Below are 21,360 nucleotides of genomic sequence, written 5' to 3' on the forward strand. Positions count from 1 at the left end.
CAAAGAACAGGTAACTGCTAAATCACATTTCTGCCTGGGAAAAACAAAGCAGAATCTCTGGTACCTGGATTGCTGGCATCTCAGTGCTGTGATTTAAAGGAACTGGGAAACAACTGCAGGCAAACAGCAGACAGTATGAGAAAGAAGCATCTGTTCCCAAGGACATAAACACTGCTGGAACAGAGCCCAAGAGGGGGAGATTGGTTCTTATTTTCAGCTCAACAGCACATCATAACAAGGCCTGGGGTGGGCGGGGGTGGCAGGGAATTGGAAATTGTGCAACTCTAACAATACATGATTATTCACATTCAAACATTAAAAAGGTTAAAATTTTAGTGCCTCTGAGTGAAGAAGAGCCCTTAAATACTGCAACTGACCTATACTTCCAGGGATCCTCTACTTCTTCAGGTTTACAAGTATAAGGATTGTATCACCAAGCTATTTTTTGCAGCCATATAAAAGTAGCATTACAATCTGAACACAAGACATCCCATTAACCTCTGCAACCACTAAAATAAAAAGGCCTAGCAAAGGGCAAAATAACTCTCTATTAGAAGATAACTTAAAAATGCATACTGCAGAAATGTTCTTACTCATGCAGTTCAATTATCCTGGAGAAATCACAAAGTTTTGATCAGGGATATGGAAAAGTGACATGCACAGTGCACAAAGACATAATGCAATCACCTCACTATTGGCTCAGGCAAGGTGGAGAACACCTTCTAGTACCACAGATGTTACACCTCCTAGAAACATCATCCATGGCCTCTCCCCCAGCAAGCCCTAGAGTTATCCACCATGACTGTGAAAGGACAGACAGCCTATCTAGAGTATCAAAATTAAGACTGACTCTAATTTTTAAGACATTTCCAAGACAGGTAGATTTAGGTAAAATACAGGACAGGTAGGTGAGGCTAATGCTGTAAGTTGTGGGTTCATCTCATTAAGGGCAGCATAAAATGTCAGTGTGACACTTAATACACAAACTACAGTGGTTCAGAGGTTTTGCTCTTAAAAGTTAATTTGAGCTTTTGGAAACTGAAACGCCTCCTTTTTTATTATGCTGTTGGCTTGGGCACTTAGTTAAGTATTTATCTCCCCTCGTGTTCAACGAGAGCAGGGAACAGCTATCCTTGTTACATAAAGTCCCTCCACCCAAGCACACATATTTGGAGAAGCAAAATGATACTACCCTAATTCATATGACATATGCCATAATATCTTGCATGATAAAAATCAGTCCCTTGTCTCTTATGCCTGGACTGTGACAACAGCAAACACTGACAACATGAACTGACACAGCTGTAAGAGGCAGAGTCACTGGATAGACCTGGACCTGGTATTTATCACAAAAACCACCCTCCAGGTTTCACACTAACCTCAAAATACTTTGCAATGTTCCTGAGGAACATGAACCTTGGAAAGATTTAAACTGTAAGGGGCTGCTTTAGCTCACACACTCCTGCTCTCTGTACCCACCTGCCAAATTTTGGGTAAGATACTAATGTTCTGAAAAAAGATGCAAGCTCTGCTGAAAAATTTCTCAAATGCAAACATTCCGTTCTGATGCAAAAACTGTGACTGCTAAGAGAGGAGGAAAATATATGAGCATTTTAAAGAGAAAATCAAATAGAACAAGATATGTTTATATATCTTTAGTTGAACATAACATGTATTCATTTTAAAAAAATACTGAAATTTAATTATATCCAATAGAAAACAATGCATCTTTCATAGTCCTCCAGTGCATTTACATTACAGATTTAAACATTTTAGCAACAACAGTTGATTACAACAGATACACTTCAAATTCTAAGAATAAAACAGTTGTCAACCCTCAGGCAAGATTGTAAACCGACAGATAGAGACTTCTTGGATGACAGCCCTATGTCTTGACAAAATGCAGTAATAACAACATTAATAAGCCTAAACCCCTAATTAATATTCAAACACATGAGTATGAAAAATTTTAACCAGTGCAACTATATTAGAAATTAGCCCAAACTTACTTCAGCTGTAACTGAAAGGTAAGCATCCACAGGGCAAATGGTAAAAGCTGTGTTACACAACTGTTTTGGTTAGGGAATACATTCCAACTGAAACTGCAGAAATAATTCAGGCGGCTATATAAACATAATTTAAGGATATAGAGGTTAACAACCTTGAAAAGAATCTTTACTGAACCACAAATGGCTTCTTTCCAAGACACCTCTGTATCACAGCTTTCCACTGCACCTTCCCTGAAGAGTGATTCTCAAATACCAAATTTTTAATACCAATTCCTAAAACACAGAAAGTGTCGGTGAATGTTTCTTATCCAAGTTTTTATTGAAGCTAATCAACCCTAACTCACAAAATGTGATAAAAATCAGAGTGCAGTAATAAAAACTGTGTGAGTCGTGTCACTTAATCATATGCACCATGAACCTATTTTAAGCATGAGGCTGATGCACTGTTATTTGTTCTTTATAACTCCTCGAAACACATCCATTAGGGAATCACTGTACTGTTAACTTATTATAACTTTTCCATGAATAGTCTGTATATTACTACCATTTTGTGAAATGTTGAAACAGGAAGGAACTATATAATGCTCTGACTTTTAAACCCCATATAATTAATAAATCATCCTTAAGAAGTAGAAGATGTGTGAAAGACAGATGGGTTACATTCTAGAAGGACCAAGAAAGGCATAATTTCATTTTCCAACTTACCAAGCCTCACAATTCCTTGCTCAAATTGCTGGAGACTGACAAACTCTAGGTGTCATCATGATCATGGTTATACAAGCTTATTATAATCAAGCCAGGGGCAGCTTACATTCTTCAACAATGCTATTCATTTAACCTAAAAAGTCAGAAGTGGATTAATTCCAGCAATAAAGCACAATGTGACATATGAAACATGTCTGACATAACTGACTTAAAAGTAAATCAGTCCACATAAAGCCATTTGTGCTAGCAGAAAGGACTGGAACAGCAGGATGCTGCTTCACAAGGACAAAGCCCTGCAATTTTTTGACTACACTTCAAGTAGCTAGATGGATTTCTTAGCACTTTCCCGATCCAAACAGTTTGTCTAATGGCAGTAGTTCTTTCCACAGTAGAGTGGCAAAATGAAACCCTGCATAGGGAGAAATGCATAAGTTGTCTCCAAGTGTCTCCCTGCAAGATGTTACAAGACATCATATGTGGAATATTTTTCAGTCTGGGACACATGAAGCAGTGAATGTTGATCTTCAGACCCAGAAGCTTCCTGTGCAAGGAGGCCTTGAAAATAAAGATATAATAGCTGCATTTTTGTAAATGAAATAAATGTGTCTCCATACTTCCCTCAGGCTCTTGCTTGCTTGGCTGGAAAACAGAATTTAAATGAAGTAGCTCATCTGCTTCTCCACAAGAAGACAAGAATTCTTTTTATTCTAAGAAAACATTTTACATTTGAAAAATCATGTTTTCTGACAACAGAAATAAATCATACCAGAATCCTCATTTCACCAATCCTAATTCCATCCATTTCAACAACTATTACTTTGCTTGCCTTTCGTTATTCCTTATCCCTAAATCACAAGTCCCTACTTTTCTATTTTATATGAGGCCTTCTGACTTTCTTTGTTTGACCACCTAGAAATGTTCCAGGAGGCTAAGACACATGAAATAAAATCAAATAAACTGAACAGAAACTAGATTTTTCATATGTAAACACAATCAGTTGAAAATATCAAAATTATTCTGAGGGTATTCCTTGAAATTTTGGAATAAATGGTATGGCTTCATTAAAAATTAAGACACTGTAGTCAGAAATGTTAATGTCTTGAGTGTTAGACCGCATTTTGCTCAGTCAGTATCACTGATATCATTCTGTTGAATTAATAAACACAGCTGAATACATTTTCTGAATTTTGTCAGAGGTCTGGTAGCAAGTTCATTCCAAAACAGAAATCTTTTGGAAAGCCTATGTAATGGTATCCTTCCTGATATATACTCAGGGCAGAAAAACAAAAAGTGTGATAAAAAAGCCACTGGATGTGGGCTTAAAGAAAGTCCTGAATCGATGCTTATATAAGGCGACAGATCCTCGCACAAAGGAGAGTGCAATTTGTTTCTCATTTGATAGAGTGAATTTAATCTCACAACTGCAATATAAAACCTCAACAAGTATTCTAATAAAAGTCATGTATTCGATTCTATGCAGAATTCTTATTTACAAACTTTGATCCTGCCTTCTTCATACATTTCAGAGAACAACCCCTGTTCCCAGCTTTTTTCAGAAAATTCCAAACTCTCGAAGGCTGAAACCAGATATAAAACAGAGAGGGAAAATTAACTTGTCTGAGAGAACAACCATTAACCCACAGTTCTCAGATTAATACAGACACTGGGTTCCTAGAATTATCCAGCCTGGCCACCAGCTTTCTAAATCTTATATAGGTGATGCAATACTCTTAAGTGTTGTTAAGGATTAAATTGTTAAGCACTGACATAGCAGAGCATTTAAGCAAATAAGCCTGATGAAGTAAGCAACTAAATATGAGACGTGACTTCCATGAAGAAAGTCATACTATGAGAAGCTTAGCAAAGGTTTCTACAGCTAACTTTCAAACATATAGGATTATAGGAGGAGGAGTAACCCAGATAAGGCAAAAATATATTTAAACAATTATTAAATTAGGTAAAGCAGGTTATAAAAACCTATTTATTACACTGACCTATGAAAACCTGAAAACATTCCTGTCAAGAGCAGTGGCAACCTCAAATGCTATCAACACAGCAAGGCTTGATTTAAAATACCCACATTTGTGCTGAAGTCAGAGTAACTGAGGATAACGAGACCTGATCAATTCACAGACAGAACATTTTTCCATAGACAACTCAGAGTTGAAAAGAGGAAATCTCTCACCAGTACTAAAGTATGATAAACCAGATGTTTGTAGTGTAGACACCAACATTCATCTGGAATCTAGACTGTTTAGTTTAGAACACATGGTATAAGAATGATTGGTAGTGAGAGGAAATACTGTGAACAAGTTTACATATATCTCATTCCAAAAGCAGACTTTCTGCTTCATGAAACAAACCTAACTTCAAGTTTAAAGCCAAAATCCAATCAAAATAATTCACAACCCTGCCTCTGAATAATTACATTTTTGCTGGTCTTGCCACAGAATCATGTAATTTCATTAACTGTACTATTTCAACATCAGAAATACGTAGTCTGCATGTTTGTATACGTTAGTTAACACACATTTTCCAGACATCCACATCAGTAATAACAGTAATATCTTTTAAAGAGATTTGCAAGCATGGATGAGCCTTGCTTAACAAAAGATGAAACTAAATATATTCTGTGGGGGTTTTGGATTTTACTAAGAGCTTCTGGCACAGCATAACTCCATTCTATGCTGCCATTCCAGATCACAGATTTGAGAAAAACAAAACGTGTTCTCATTTAAGCCTGTGATATACCATTCCTAACAAGGAATTTCTCTGTAAGCAAAATTCTCTTAGGTAGAGCATTATTTACTAATCAAGTGTTTGGTAACACAATAAGCAATTCCAATATCTCCTATACAGTCAACAGTGTACTTTCCAAGGACTGTAGAATGTATATTCTTCAGGGATTAGGAATTACCTACACAGTGAGTAATACAAAATCCCAATACTTGTTTTCTTTCCGAACAGCTTTACTGGAACACAAGACTGAAAACTAAATATTTATTGTAAATGACTGTTGTTTTTGTAATATGCTCTGCAATTCTAACAAACAATCATTTGTAAAAAAAGGTTCCATTTGCATGAGGCAACATCCACTACAAGGAAATAAATTAATTATCTGTGTTGGATATTTTTTAATAACTTTCTTGGATTATTTTTCTTCACGATAGAACTTTCTTGATTAGAAATTCATACAGAAAATACTAAACTTGATAAATTAATCTAATTTACAACTGATAATATTAAATCCATTGCAATAGCAGTAAGTTATAGATAAAACCAGTAGTTTTATGTGTATTCATACCTATGCATTAAATAAATTACTTGTTACCAAACTGTATGATGGGTGCTCTCTAGAACACCAGCTTGGTAAAGAATGTATATGAACACAGTGGTTTGTATAGCAAGGCATATTAATACAAAGGTTCATTGAAACACAGCGATTGGAATCTGGAATTTGTATCCAACCTATCTTAAAAACAGACACTGTGGCTACCATACAGAACAGAGTATCTGATCCTATTCTAACAACTGCACTCCCACTGATATCCCCCTCATATGGAGAAGCACATCCATACGCTCATTAAAACAATGCTTGTTACATTTTATGCATTAAAAACCCCAAATAACTTGTTATGCAAAATACAGTGAGTATGACATTACCTAGTGAAAAACCTGGCAGATGAGATAAAGTTTTAGATCAGCATAGGCACAGATGATGCATTAGACTGGATGGTTAACCTGAACAGTTCTGTAGGTATTTTGAGACGTATTTGATTAAGTAACTATGCTTTACAATTATGAATAATGTATATGGCATTGCATTAAGAAAAAATATTTTATTTCTGAACTAGTGTCATCAAATAGAACAGAACTGCCTGATTTCATGTGAAAAATTAACATTATCAGGTAAAAGAGATGGCCATTTTAACAGTTACTGAAAGTGGAAATGCAGAACTGTATCAAGCCCTTCCATGAACATTCCTGCTGACCTAGGAAGAAGAGTTATCTATGCAGGATTAATATTTAAATGTAATGTCTGCTCAGCATTCAGAGCAATGAAAGAACAGGCAATGCACATCCAGTACAGGGAACAAACAAGGATCCAGAAATCCTATTTTTTCCAGGGCATAGTTATATTCTGCTTATGCCAACAGAATCCCCCAGTGCATGCAGCCAAGAGGTAAACTCAGATTCATGAAGGTGGCCATGGATACAGATGTGCAGCTATGAAGGAAAGAGAGAAAGATCACTTTTACATGGGAAACTAATGGAAATTCAGCATACTGGTGGCTCCCACAAAATATTCTCATAAAGTCAAACTACCACACGCATTAAACCATATTTTTGGTGGTTGTTCACATTGGGTCTTAAACTGGCTATTCACTAAACACATTGTACCTCAGTCAAGTGATTTTTGAGCATGTAGTTTTATTTAACATAAAACCTTTTTGAGCCATTGGTAAATACATTTAGATTAAACGACAGACTAGAAAAGTTCAGGTCACTTAGTATTCCAGCAAGTAATTTTTTGCTACTATAAAATTGCAGTGTTAGAATTCTTACCTGTTGAGAATAAGTGTATTTAAGAATCTTTATGAATTAAAGTTGAACACTAAAGATTAATTCAATATGGCCCATTTCAGTTTTACATTCTATACTGCTTGCTATGTCACTCCCCTACAACAGAAGATCTACAGATCTATACGTGGCTAAATCTGGGTATGTGTAAAAATAACTCTGTAATTAGAATGTCCAGAATTACCCAGGATGTATGCATCATAAGGTCCTTTTTGAAGTTACTTTAAAACCTCTTGTGTACATCAGCGCTTAGAATTTGAAAAGTGTGAAGTGCAACCGACACACTTTTTTTCATGTAAGATGTGTTCATACCAGCATATCATTTTTTTTCCACGAGAAAAAACTTTTGTTCTCCTTTAGTCTGAGTGACTTTTATCTTACACCAACAGAAACAATAAAATCAAAGAGAAAGAGAAGTTTCTCCAAGAGTTGTCCTCATAAAGGAAAAAATTATGTTAACTTACAGTAATTATAAATACAGTCATAACACCGGCTGCAATATAATCTAGACATGCCTATTCTAGCTTTGGAATAATTTTCTGGGATATTTGCAGAGATGTAGGTGGGGCAGTACAATGCTCAGAGATGGTCTAACAAAATGGTCTATTTTCAGCAGTTGGAAGCTCAATGGAATTGAAAGCTTTACAACAGCAATACAATTTGAATCCTTACACAAGATTAGCAAATCAAATATATACCTATGCTTCTTTGTAGCCTTTGATTCAGAGTACATGCTTGGATGATCAGGGCCTTCCCTTCCCCAGGAAGGGAATGTTTACACGAATTAATACTTTCATTCTTCAAAAGGTCCATACAGGAACGAGACTGGAATGTCAGATCAACCATTACTATTTGATGCAAGAGACACTCTCCTGCAGATTCCTTTGAAATTTGATATCAGATTGAGTTTTGCTATAATCTTGGTTCAAGCTGCAAGTTAAATATTGATCTCAATTTAAATCCTATCTATACATTAAAAAACCCAACAACCCAGCTTGACATGGCACCGGAAAATTAAAGGACAGGTAAAGGTCAATTTACACAACTCACACCACCATTTCCCAGTGTGGTTACTTGCTTACAATGCTCATATGCTATTAGCGTTTCACAATTGTTCACAATTACTCCCATGTCTCCAGAATAAACAATCCACTAACAACTCAGACAGTAGTAAAATCCACTGTAATAAAAGAACCCAGGAAGCATGCACCCGAGTTCACCCTGCCACACAAAAGTGAGTGCATTTCTTGAATGGACACATTATCTCACACACATTATTTATACTGTGGTACCTGTTTAGGCTAATGTGAGGACATGAGTTACACAGCAGAAAAAAAAACCAACAAAAACGACAGGAGTCAAGTTCACAGTGGTTGTTTCTGCCATGTGGTTTCTCTCAACACCTACAGATTGTCCACATCAACTCGGATTCATTGCTGTTCTACGCCAGCAGTGGTGGAACCATGTAAGGGAGGTGGCTTGTGCCTTCCTCAGCGAGGGTCAGGGTCATGTACAACCATCAGCACAACTTAGGGCAGTTCTCCAAATTCCACAATTTGTGCTCCTGATGCAGTCCTTATAAATTATTACGAGAGAGTTGGATATCCATACACAAAAGCACCCTGACTGCTCCCTCCCCTCAAATGTCTTCCATGCTCAGACTGTGTACAGGGGCCAGAGATGCAGAGGCAGGATGCTAGAGAGACTGCAAGGAGAAGAGACAGAGCAACAGTGTACAGAGAAGGAAGAAAAGACCTTTCTGCTCTCTTACCCCATGTGCAGATATCAGGGGATAAGGTAGACCAAAAAAAGGCTCCTAAATGTAGAATCAGTACAAGAATCATGCTGACATGTTAGTAAGAAAGAAATAAAATCTGTCTGTTACAGTTATTACCTATTCCTTTTTTTTCCTCAGGTAGGAAGCAAGATTTTATGCAAGAAAAATACCAATACCCAAGAAGATTAAAGAAATTCCATCAGAAAACTTTCCTTCTAAAAACTTAATCTTTGAGTAGAGACAATATTCTAAGATGTGCTTTGTTATCTAATTGCCTCTTAATAAAGAATTAGAGCAACCTTACCGCACAGTCTACTTCAATACATTTATTTTCCTAGGCTTGAAGACAACAACAACATTAATCAGAGAGACAATAAGCATTGCTACTACAGAAAAAGTAGCCCATCCTCCCTAAGAGATGCACATTTATACTTAAAAAGCTATTCAATGGTTCCCTTATACTTATTTTATCTGTATATAATTCTCAAAGACAGCAATAATTTCCATTGTGAAGAACATTATAGGGCCAGGGATCTCTACTATGCACACATGTAGAAGGGAAAACTGCTTCCTAACCTTTTCATATCTTGTTTTTGGAGTAGATACATCTCTTCCACTCTTGGCTGAGGCATCTGCTGAGCATTAGCGATAGATTTTTCTTGGCACCAAGGGGAATGAGTACTTTTTGGTGCTTTTGATCAGAGTAGATACCACTCTGACCTGTTATCCATTCCATCATGTGAAACTACTGATGGATATACATGGTGAAACGGAAAAAAAGGCAGAAGGCACCTCATAGAGCAGGAAATTCTAAAAAAGAAGACTGATACTCTGATTGTAAGATTATAAGAAGCTTATAATGCTTCTTTATATGACTTTCAAAAGGTACTTCATTGATCCTGAGAATCACAGTCTATTTAGAAGGTACGAACCTTACCAAGTCTGCATCAACCCTCAAAGTGACAGTGCTTTGCAACGATACAAAAACACGTGACTTCCCTACTATATTGTGGATACTATTCACAAATTTTAAGGCGATTTAGGTAATGTAATAGTAAGGTAATATAAAACCTTATGATAAGCTGACACTTTATCTCCTCAGTAAGACAGTACTGTCCAGCAAATATTTGTTAGAAAGTTTTTGTCTTTGTCCAACGTTTTATGACATCTATATACAAGAAGTGACAAACATTTTGCCCCTAAACTAAGAAATAACACTGTAGCCTGTGTACTTCCCCCAAACTTCACAGCTAAGAAAGGAACACTATTAGTTACTGCTTTACTTTCCTGCAGTTCACTATTTCTAATAAGTTTTGAAAGTATTCTTTGAACAGGCAGTATTTCTTTGCTGCAGTGCTGTAGGGCACTTCTTGATAATCAGGAGGAAGTGGGAGAAACCAAATGAGTATTACTTTCAGCAAAAGCTGAGTCATAGCACAAATCGCTATGCAACACCCTGCCCTTTGTGCCCTTCTGCTTACAGGCTGCAGTAACCTTCAGCTGTCTACAAGTTGAAAGTCATGTTCAAAAACCAAACAATGAAATCAGCAACTTTTGTAACATGTCACATGAATCTGTGCCCATGACTTCGGGAAAGTTTCAAGTTTAGAAAATGTTGTTCCTACTTAGCCCAATTATGTGACAAGAACTTTCTGTTTACATGGTTTATTTGTAATACTGTGCAGGACTGGGGGTTTCAGCCCAAACAGTAGTACTGAAAACTGACTACCAGTGACAACGGCCACTGATGGTCCTCCGTTATGTGTGGGCACATACTTGGAACTGCAGAGAATTAATCAAACACACGCTTATTATGTCACACGGTGATCAACTAATCAAAGTCAACGGAGAGACTTGTGCTGCTTTCAGTAGCACTTGGATGACGACGCAAAAACAACCCAGCCCCAAGACAACTGACATCAAACCCTTGGGTACCTGCTAAATAAGGATGACTGAAGTTCCCAAACTGACATATTGTCTGCAAATAGTCAGACTTCTGAGCACTCACAAATAGAGTTAACTGCCAGTAAGTCTGGCACCTGTTTCAGCTTCATGTTGTTTAGACTTTATATACCCAGACTTTGCAAACAACGCTAGAAACCATTGTCACTGTTGGAGACCTGTTAGTGTATCTGCTAATACTTATGGCCTGTTCACCCAACAAGCTGATGTTATTTAAAATGCTCTTGCCTTTCTGCAAGGCATTAACATCACCAAGTAGAGGAAAAAAAAATATGATCAAACCTAAGCAAGACTGCTACACAAACACACCTTTTGTGCTGATGAACTGTATACTGACAAAGCTACACAAGCATAAAAACGCCAAATACATTTTTGTACTACACTGTACATATCTATAGTTGAGTGTACAGGGCCAAGTTGTTATTACATTTTTATGGCCAGCTCATATTCTTATCTAATTTATCTAAATAGAACAAGGTAAGCATATCGTATAACGTGTTTAGAAAAGGACACAGGAAAGAACCAGAACTTCCCAGTTTCATAAATGTTAAAGTTTGTACTATGCAATATGAGCTTGTATACTGTCTCAGCCATAGTTCCAGTATGAACTCAACTATTCACAACAACACTGTGCCTCAAAGACCCAAACTGGGCACACTGTCATGACACATGGCTACCATGAGCTTATTCAGAACTTTGGTATCTCTCCATGTGCACAATGAAATGGAATAGACATGCACAGTGTATTTCAGAAAAGGACTCATTTGATCTCTGTAAAGTTCTGATTCCAGTGTGCACTCAGCTGTACACAGTCAAATATTATGTACAACTCATACCCTGTATTATCATAACATCAGTTATAAGAAAATGAACTAATACTCAACACCCTAAAATGGAAGCTCTCAGAAAGGGGATACAAGCAGGAAGGACATACCATCCTATTTGAAAGTTATGCAATACTTCACTAACACAACTGTCAGAGTAACTTGGAAAACCTCAGGTCACCTCCAGTGTCAGATGTGATAAGGATTCTTGGTAAACCATTAAGCTTTTGAGGAAAGGTATCTGAAGATATCCGAAAAAGGACACTAGTGGCTTTCAGCATGTTCTCTGCATATTGCATCATACAATGAAAATTAAAGGAGACCTTGAGGAAAGGGTAGAAAGTATTTCTTCTCTCTGACTTCCCTCTTTTAATTTACTACTTTCCACCATAAATTTATAATTCAATTCTGGGAGAGACGCTCTTTTATGAACCTAAGAACTGAGCAAAACCAGGCAAAGACCATGAGGGTCATCTTCCCAACCATATTAACAGCTGTGACTGAATGAACCAAGAGTTAACATTACAACACATTAAAGGGACAGTAATTAGTTGTCCAAATTGTAGGTCTTATTGTTAATATGAGCACCATCATCATAAAAGATTTGTTACAAATGCTAGAGACCACAATAAACCATAAACTGTCAAGCTTTGTGAAACATCAAGTGGGGGGAAAAAAAAGGAAAACCAACTCCAACTAATATCCCTTGCTCCTGTTACTAGAAATACTATAAATCAACAGCTATGGAATTAAAACATTCCAATACCATAGTCTATGGGTGCAGCTAACTCACTCCTGTAGGGAAGGGATTATGTTGCACCTCTGCCTTGGCCCTGTGAAGCACATTCATGACAGGAGAAGAGACTGTAAGACTGGGGGCATACATTATCTCCACTGTCACACTTGGAGGGTTTACAGGAAGCAAATAAACAGGACATAGAAAGTTTTATTACATGAAGTTATCTCTGAATCAATGCAAGTAGGTGTGGAACACACAATACTAACATGGTTTTCAGTCCTAGATTCTCTGTTAGACATCAGCTACTCGTTGACAGTCTCTTGCGTGCTCAGTGAAATCAAGATTTAACCTAGTCTTTAACATGATTGCTGAAAATTATCTTAAAAGAATGCTTATTTGTTTTACAGCAACATGATTTATTTTCTTTTATACAGATGGTAATTCTAGTTTTTATCTACATTTTCATTGCTGCACTCAATATTGTACAAGATTGCTATTTGCAACTGGACAAGAACCTGCAAAGTGACACTTAGAATATATATTTCCTCCACACAAAATCAGGAATACTGATTAGAAAAATGTGTCACCTTGTTGTATGGTTCAAATATACTATAAAAATGTACCCAAGAAACATCTGGTTTGTATTCACACCAGTTTGGTTTAAATACATTTGTCAACAGATAATCCTCATATTCCAAGTCGAGTGAAAACAGGCCTTTTCAACAAACTCAGCCTCACGCTAACTCATTCTGAAATAAGTGATAATTTCTACTTTATTTGGTGCAGAATATCATCCACTAGTGCTAAAATGCTCAAAGAACTTCAGAATCTTTCCTTTAATAATCAATTCTTACCTCATCCTGTTATCACTGATCTCAGTGACACAAGAACATATTCTAAGGGATCATTAAGTAAACAACCATATGCCTTTTTAGATTTGAAATTATATTTTTCAGAGAACAAGCATGAAAATTAATCATAATAACCTTTATTACAGATACACTCTTATTTTCAACAGCTCTGAAACTATTTCTTTTCAGTGCAAAATAACTTAGCTTTTAAGCAGAACAGCAATCATGAAAAAACAAAACTCTGCAGCAGTTGTCAAGTAGCAAAAGAATAAAACCTGTCTTTCTTCATCTGCATTCTCAAGCCCTTACAAAGATTGCACTAAAGATGGCATAACTACCCAGAAGGCAGGCAGGATACTACGCTGTAATCACAGTTATTAAAAGCAATCTGAATCAGAGAAGTTAAAGCAAAATCAGACTTATTTTTAAGTACTCTGTTTCATGTAGCACAAAAGTTAAAAAAAAATAATTATTTTTCCAGATTACAAAGGGCTTTTAGGACATATACTATCATGACAAATTATTGTAAGCCATGTTTCTAAAATGCTAATAAACCAACGATAGATTATATGAAAATTAAATAAGTTTTTAGTAGAGTTTTGAATAACATTCAAGCAGTATGCAACTCAATCCCTAAAAATCGTTTTGCTGTATATAACACAGATCAAATTTAAAAGCTTAAAAAAACAAATTACAATTAGGCACATGATAACACTGAAATGTCTTTTGAGAAGTAAGTTAGTGATGTTGCTGGGATGATCAAGAAATCAAGCTTTTGTAGGAAATCTCTCAGTTCCAGAAAGCATGCAAAATTACACAAAAGCTAATTAGAAAGCCTTAGAACACCCTGCTTACAGCAACATAAACATAAGAAGTTATCCAAGGTCAAACACAAATCCAAGACCAGAAATAAACATTTTACATACCTGGTACTAGGAAGAAAAGCAGTAGACTACAAACAAAATCAGCACATTGAAGTGATCTTAAAAATAGCTAGTCAAACGTAACCAAACAAATTTTAAAATGATCTTCACTTTTAGCATTGTGTAGGTTGTGTTTTTTAGTAGCTAAACCTGTGGCTTTTGGTCACTCATGAATCTATATGAAGAAAGGAAAACAAGAAGGACCAATGTCTTCCACCCAAGAACCTACACACCCAGTCCTCCATCACCTCAGTTAGTGAGAACTGTCACTGAACTCAACAGGGACAGCATCATGTCCCAGTTGGAAAACAACTTTATCTGATTTGCATTACTTTTAAATGTGGGGCAGAAAGAAGATACCATCTCAGAATCACTCAATCAAAAAAAAAAAATTGAGATTTAAACCTGCAGAAAAATCAACTAAATTAAAGATTAAATTCTAACAAAGCAACAATCCTTTCCTCCAGTGTAAGCTGTATGGTGTTCACTTCTGATAACATTTAAATCTATTGCTTTGACACATGTTCGTGCATTGGTTTTGCTTCTGCTGTGCATTCAACTGAATGAGAAACAGATTTAGGATCTCTGCTAAGCTGTGTTCACTAGATAAATGTTCTGCAGTACACAGTGCCCTGTTGTTTATGGAAGTTTCAAAATGGTAGTCATGATCTATTGAGTCCATTTTCAACCTCTCACATTTTCTAAGGCATTATGAAGCAAAGACAAATTCCAAAGAATGTATGAACCTAAACAGTTATAAAAACAGGAGCCCTTGGGGAAAACAATGAGGTTTTAACTTGTTTTAAACTTCTTTACACAACTGTTCCTGCTTTGCGAAATATATTTCCCATTGTGATTTACAGTAAACTACAGCTGTTTCTTTGTGAACTTAATAAAGTTATCCACATTTTTTTTAATAACAGTTGAACACCAGAGTTCCAGACCACTAAATATCCAGTCCTAGATAAAGGCAAGTATCACTCTGGAGCAAACAAAAAAAAAAAAGACCTATGGATACAGAGGAAGTGACAAGAAGTTTTTAAAGAAACAAACAGAACTGAAAAAAAGTTTCAAAGAGCCTGAGCAGCACCAAGAAGATTTATCTGAAACATTTTGACTTTACAGTCTTGGAAACTTTGATTTGGGGGTGGGGAGTGAGGCGAGTGAGGACAGGAAAGAATGGAGAACACAGCAATAGGGCTTAATCTATTTCTGAATCTTGTGAATCACATTTTATGTAAAATTTCAAGTTGCACTGTTGGTAAACAGCGGTGGCAACAACAAAAAGTTTGTAAATTCTGTCATTTATTCTGTCATGATAAATGCTACCAGGTAACAATCCTGCACTGACCTTGTGCATGGACTGGGTCAATTGACAAAATGTCAACTGGAAATTAAGAGACTTATTAAGAAGTTTATTGTTAAATAAAAAGCTATGATAGCCTTACTATATGAATTAAACTTTGATTAATTCACAGTAAACCATCAAAAAATTTGTTAGAGCTGAATGCTTTTAACTCTTATGGGGATTTGTGAATAGGAATAAAAAAGGCAACTTTGTGGATAAGTTATTCAAATTTTCAATCATGTAACAAATGCCACAAATGGAATAAATAGATTTGTGAGACTATTAGACTACAGTAGAGTCTATGAACAGCTATATTGTTTCAGCTCATACAGATGCTGCAGAAAGTAGTAAAAGGTCAAAAAAATGGGTAAAGCCTTTAATGCACAATATCTATTTATCTGAGGTACTGGCATGATAAACAGTCTTAAGGTTATGCTCACCACATTGCTCTGATACACAAAACATACCATCTGTCTTTGTCAGAAAGCATTAAACAACTTACCTAAAACCCCCTGTGGTAGACTGCACATATCCTAAGTTTCTTGCTCACATCTTAAATACACTTTTCTACATGAAAAAAGGAATCATCATGATCACTGATAATTCTGCTGTTATCATCCAAGGAATAAGATAAGGTGACTCCTTCATTTCTCAAAAAGCCATGAATTCTTTACTTTGGCATTGCTAGAAAAACAGGAGACTCCATGAAGAAAACTACAGGATACTGACTTAGTGTCTACGCCTTATCAAGAACTGTACACACTGAGGGATTTGTAAACTTTTTTAAAACATTAATGTTCTCATAAACCTTCATCATCCCAACTATGCCCACTTCTACAAAAACTTTCATCATGTCCCTTCTTGAATCCCATCTTCCCTCATTAGATTCACAACCACAGTGTAATAAATTGTAATAAATAGCTTTAAGGGTAACTGCCATTCTCCACCTTGCATAACATAACGATCTAATGAGAAAATGATATTTCAAATACATTTCAAATGCATCATGTTTTCTCCAGAACAAAAAAGCCAGACTGCAAGAACTGACTTGACATTCAGCCCTGGTTCATACCAAAAGGAAATCCTCATGATTGTGAAGGAAAGTAGCATGTTCAAGTCACAGAAGAAACTCCTCTTTACCTTTTTGGAGAGCTCCCACAAATCAGAAGTGTAACACTGCCAAATCTCCTCTATAGCCACAGGAAAGGTGCAATTATAATTTAGCAACAAAACTGCAACTCCTCCAGGCAGAACTAAATGACAAACATCATACTGAGAAACAGAAATCACCCCTCCTTTCTCTCTGCCCTCAGGCTTATAATTAAAGGAAACTCTTTATTTCTATTCCTTGAAAACAAAGAGCCCTGTTGAGTCAGGGAACGCATACATCCAACTTCCACCAGAAACTCCTTCTAGTTTGCCCTGAAAATGGTTTCCAGAGATAGAAGGCAACAGAAAATATATGGTGCGCTTTTTTCATCAGATCAATAGATCTAACTTGTTAAATGTACATGGACCTTCATAAGTCTCATAAGAATTAAAACACCTTTATTATGTTAAAAAGCCAGATGTTTTCAGATAAAAGGGAACTTAAAGAACAGCTGTTAATTATTACCTGTGTGAAAGCAAAGAGCTGACAGGAAGAATAATGACAAAATTAGGTGTCAAATTCATGTTTCTGTTGAAACCAGAGTTTTTAAGCGTTCACCTGAGTTAAAAAAGTTAAGCTCTAGGCTTATGTTTTGGAGGTACTCTATTGGTTTAATTGGAGTGCTTTGTGAAAATATTCTCCAGCTGCTGACAGGCCCATTCCAATGCCTGGTAGCATTTTGGATTCATCCCATCCACGAGGACATTCAGGATATTGAAAAAAAATGTATCACATTATGGGATGGGAATGAGTAGAATCCATAGCTCTGCTGTAGAGGGCATTTATTATGCAAGACTGATACATAGTCTGATACTGCTCAGTACTCATAAGCTTCCAGGAAGATTGTTTCTGACAGGGCACCACCTGAAAGCCACGAAGGGCAAATGGAAAATTCCAGGAAAGCTTCACTTCAAGTCACAGGCCTCTTTTTCCAGGACGCGAGGATTATTTAACTATTTTGCAGGGAAGTTCTAGTATAGGATACATCACCTGCAAAGACTTGCACTCAGTACAGATTTTTTCTTCAAGTTACAGTAAGCTTTGCAATGATATTCTGGTAGCTCATACAAAAGCCTGTTTCCTTGTCAGCATACAGTCATCCAGGTGACTAAATGATGAGGTAAGCCTTGTAAATGCCCCCTTCAGAAGAGATGCAGTGTTATCTCCAGAACTGACAACGTATCCTGGGGCTGCTGTGTTGCACTTCCAGCAATTATATTGGTCCAAACACCATTTTGTTTAACAGGTATATTCATAGTAGCAGGTAATGAGAAAGAGCTTAACAGAAAAGTAGCAGCTATTACATTTCCAAAAGCTAATGAAGTAATCCAGGTTTTTGACAGAGAATGGCTTTATCATCCTGATTTTAGGAACAGAAAAAATTCGTTGATTCAGGCTTCTGGAATTTCATTTTTTAAAAAGCATTTGAAGGAGAAAGGCTTGCATTCCTCGTAAGCTTGCACACTTCTCTCTTCTATTCCTCCATGACTCAATCTAACAGGAGACACAGCCCCCCTTTACTAATCACACCCCCCTCCCTTGGAATGCTCTGGGACAGCACTATTTAGCTCAAGTTTGCACTGTACCGCACCACCATCACTACACTGCACAACAAAGCCCTTTAAATGGGATATGCAACCTCTGCAAACATAGGCTGCTTTATCACAAAGAAAGACTGAAAAAGAAGGATTGCCAACACTTCACTGCCTTTTCTAGTGCATTGCCACACAAAAAGGGCTGAATCTCTACTTCCTTCAATTTTCCAGTCAAGACTTTGGCTAAGCCTGTCCAAAACCACTGGGAAATAATCTCAAATTAACTACTTGGTTAAACTGTGGAATGAAAATATTCACACTTGAGATTTAATTCAGGTTAGTACAGATTAGTTCAGATTAGTTTAGTCTAGGTTTGGTCTAACAATTTTACCTTTCACATAAGATGAAAGCTTAAGAGCAAGCGCATGCTGATGCAGACACAGCCACATGGGGACAGAAGTTGGCACGCTCATTTTGCCGTCAAGAAATTTCAAGCTACTTCAGAGGTGTTTAATAAGAACCTTTATTTGGTGTTTTCTGCATAACTCTCAGTGAATTTATCTATGTCTTTTACCTGCTCACAGCGACTAGTGTAGCAGAAGCTACTTGCTGATGATGTAGTTCCTTGTTTCACATGGCCCACAACATTTTCCTTGTACTCAAACAAGCTGAGAAAACGGCAACTCAAGCTAAAGATCTATTCAAGCTGCCTGGACAGACTACAGAAAGCAACGGACATACAGTCACCAACTTTTATGCACAATTTCACACATACACAAAAAGCCACATGGAGAAGGAACCAAAAGGACCCAGCAGCTTTATATTGAAACACATAGAGTTACAGTAACAAGTGTGCAAGCCTCATCTACCAAATACTATCTGCATATGTGGCCCAATACCCTTTCAGATTATCTGATTCTTAGAAAAAAGCCACAAGAGACAAGGCCAGTCCTTCACAGAGAGAGTACATGACCACAAAGGCTACAGAACATCCTCAGGCTGTTCTTGACAGAGACGGCCTTGGCAACTGGAATAGAAATGAAACAGCATCCTTTTAAGATTCTAGATATAAGCTACTGCTGTCATGCTGTAGTTAAGAGAAGGATCGTAATATCAATGGCATCCTTGACATGACACTTATGTAATAATTGTGGGGAATGTCACATTCCAGTGGGCGTAGAAACTATCCCCCCGGGTAACACATTGCTTTTCTCTGCTGGGAGAGCACACGGTATGCAGCGAGAGCACCAGGCTTTGCTGTTTGCTCTTGCTCTCAGTGTGACACAGTTATCCTCTCACACAGCACCCCACAAAGGAGGGCTAAGCATCGCCGCTGGCTCCACCGCTGACGCCAAATACAGGGGAATCCAGGTGTGGCACAAAGAACCCTCCTCTCTGTTTCGTGAGCCACAAATCCACCCGGAGCTGCTGCCCCTTCCATGACTCAGAGCCAGGGCTGTGGGCAGGAACCAGCGCCGCAGCCGCGGCTCCCTGCTCCGGAGGGCGGTCAGGGCTAGACCGGGACCAGGTTCCCCATTCCCGCGCTCCCTGAAGGGGGATGCGGGGACCGAGCCCCGCGCACGTGACGTGACGCGGCACCCGCATGACGTCACCTGCCCCCCGGGAGCGCCCGTAAATGGCCCCGCGGGGCCGCGCAGGCGCGCGCCCGCCGTGACGTCACGGCCGACGGGGCCGCGGCCCCGCCCGCCGGTCACAGCGCTCTCCGCGCCCTCACCTTCTATTTTTAATTCTTTCTTTGTCTCCGAGCGCCCGCCCCTTTCGCCGCGGGATGACGGGGCGGCGGGATGACGCCACCCGCTTCCCGGAACGGTGACGCGGCCGCTGGAATGCGCGCGGGGCTGCGCTGCCTTAAAGGGGCAGCGCGGGGCGGCCCCGCCCGGGGGGGCGGCACTGACGGACGGGCGCAGCTGGGGCGGCCGGGGGGGGCGCGGGGCCGAGACCTGCCCCGCACAGACCCCGCACAGCCCCGCACGGACCCCACACGGACCCCGCACAGACCCCGCACAGCCCCGCACAGACCCCGCAGCGCCGTCCTGAATGAAGGGCTGGCTGGGACAATGACCCCTCGGTGAGAGCTCCCAGTTTCCCAGGGTGCAGGTCTGACCCCAAGTCTGAGGTCTTCCCGCCCAGACTGTCCCGGGCGGTTCAGCCCCGATCGGCCTCGGCTGATGCTGCCGCCCGGGTGGTGTGTTGAGCTCTTTTCTTCATCGCCGCTCACGGTTCTGTGGCTCCGGTTCCGCAGAGCTGTTCCCCGGGGCCTGGGAACTCGGGAGTGTCACGGACACGGGGGAAGGGAAATGCCAGGTCCTGCCCCAGGGCAGCAGCATCGCATGGACAGTCTGTCCGCCTCTGCAGGGCTGACCACAAACGCACATCGTTAATAAAATGATGCTAATTCACAAAGTAATAAGTCCTTGGTGTATTTGCTATATATTTCTATGTGAAACACAGGAGCAGGAAGTACTACAGTAAAGATTTTCCACCGATACATCAGGCATGAAAATGCTTGACATAAAAAACTACAATTTTAACTCAGCCAAGAGCTGAGAGTTTCAAACTGCAGATGTTGGCCATAGTAGGTTATCTCTGGGTCGGGGATGTGCTCTGAAATAAAGCCCCTCACTCAGTATAAGGTCGAGATGATGCTGTGGCATCATATTTAGATCATGGCTCGTAGGGAAATCTGGAGTGTACTTAGTCACCTATGGCATGACCTTATATTTCCACTCAATTTAGTAACAACAGTTGGTTTCTTATGGGACATGTGAGATTTAATTTATTAACAGTTTCTAGGGTAAGTGGAGAGAAGTCAGAAAAGGCATGAGATGAGAAGACAACAGATGAAAGGGAAATGCTCAGAGAGATGGAGCTCCCAGGGAAATGTAAGTCTTGTCTTCTTCTCAAATAGAACATTAAGGTAAAGGCAGTTACTTAT

General features: G+C 38.6%; 1 long non-coding RNA gene across 1 annotated transcript in view; it reads right to left on the minus strand.

The window, feature by feature from the left end:
- Window positions 1-20,237, minus strand: part of LOC127469441 (uncharacterized) — a 51,595-nt gene extending 31,358 nt beyond the window's left edge. Inside the window, exon 1 of the long non-coding RNA XR_007903979.1 lies at window positions 20,140-20,237. This is a non-coding gene — a long non-coding RNA (uncharacterized LOC127469441). The remainder of the gene's footprint in view (window positions 1-20,139) is intronic.
- Between the last annotated feature and the right edge of the window lie 1,123 nt (window positions 20,238-21,360).

This window comes from Manacus candei, unplaced genomic scaffold (assembly GCF_025592945.1).
Source record: "Manacus candei isolate 608988 ecotype Guabito, Panama unplaced genomic scaffold, ASM2559294v1 h1tg000017l, whole genome shotgun sequence".
Lineage (NCBI taxonomy): Eukaryota > Metazoa > Chordata > Aves > Passeriformes > Pipridae > Manacus > Manacus candei.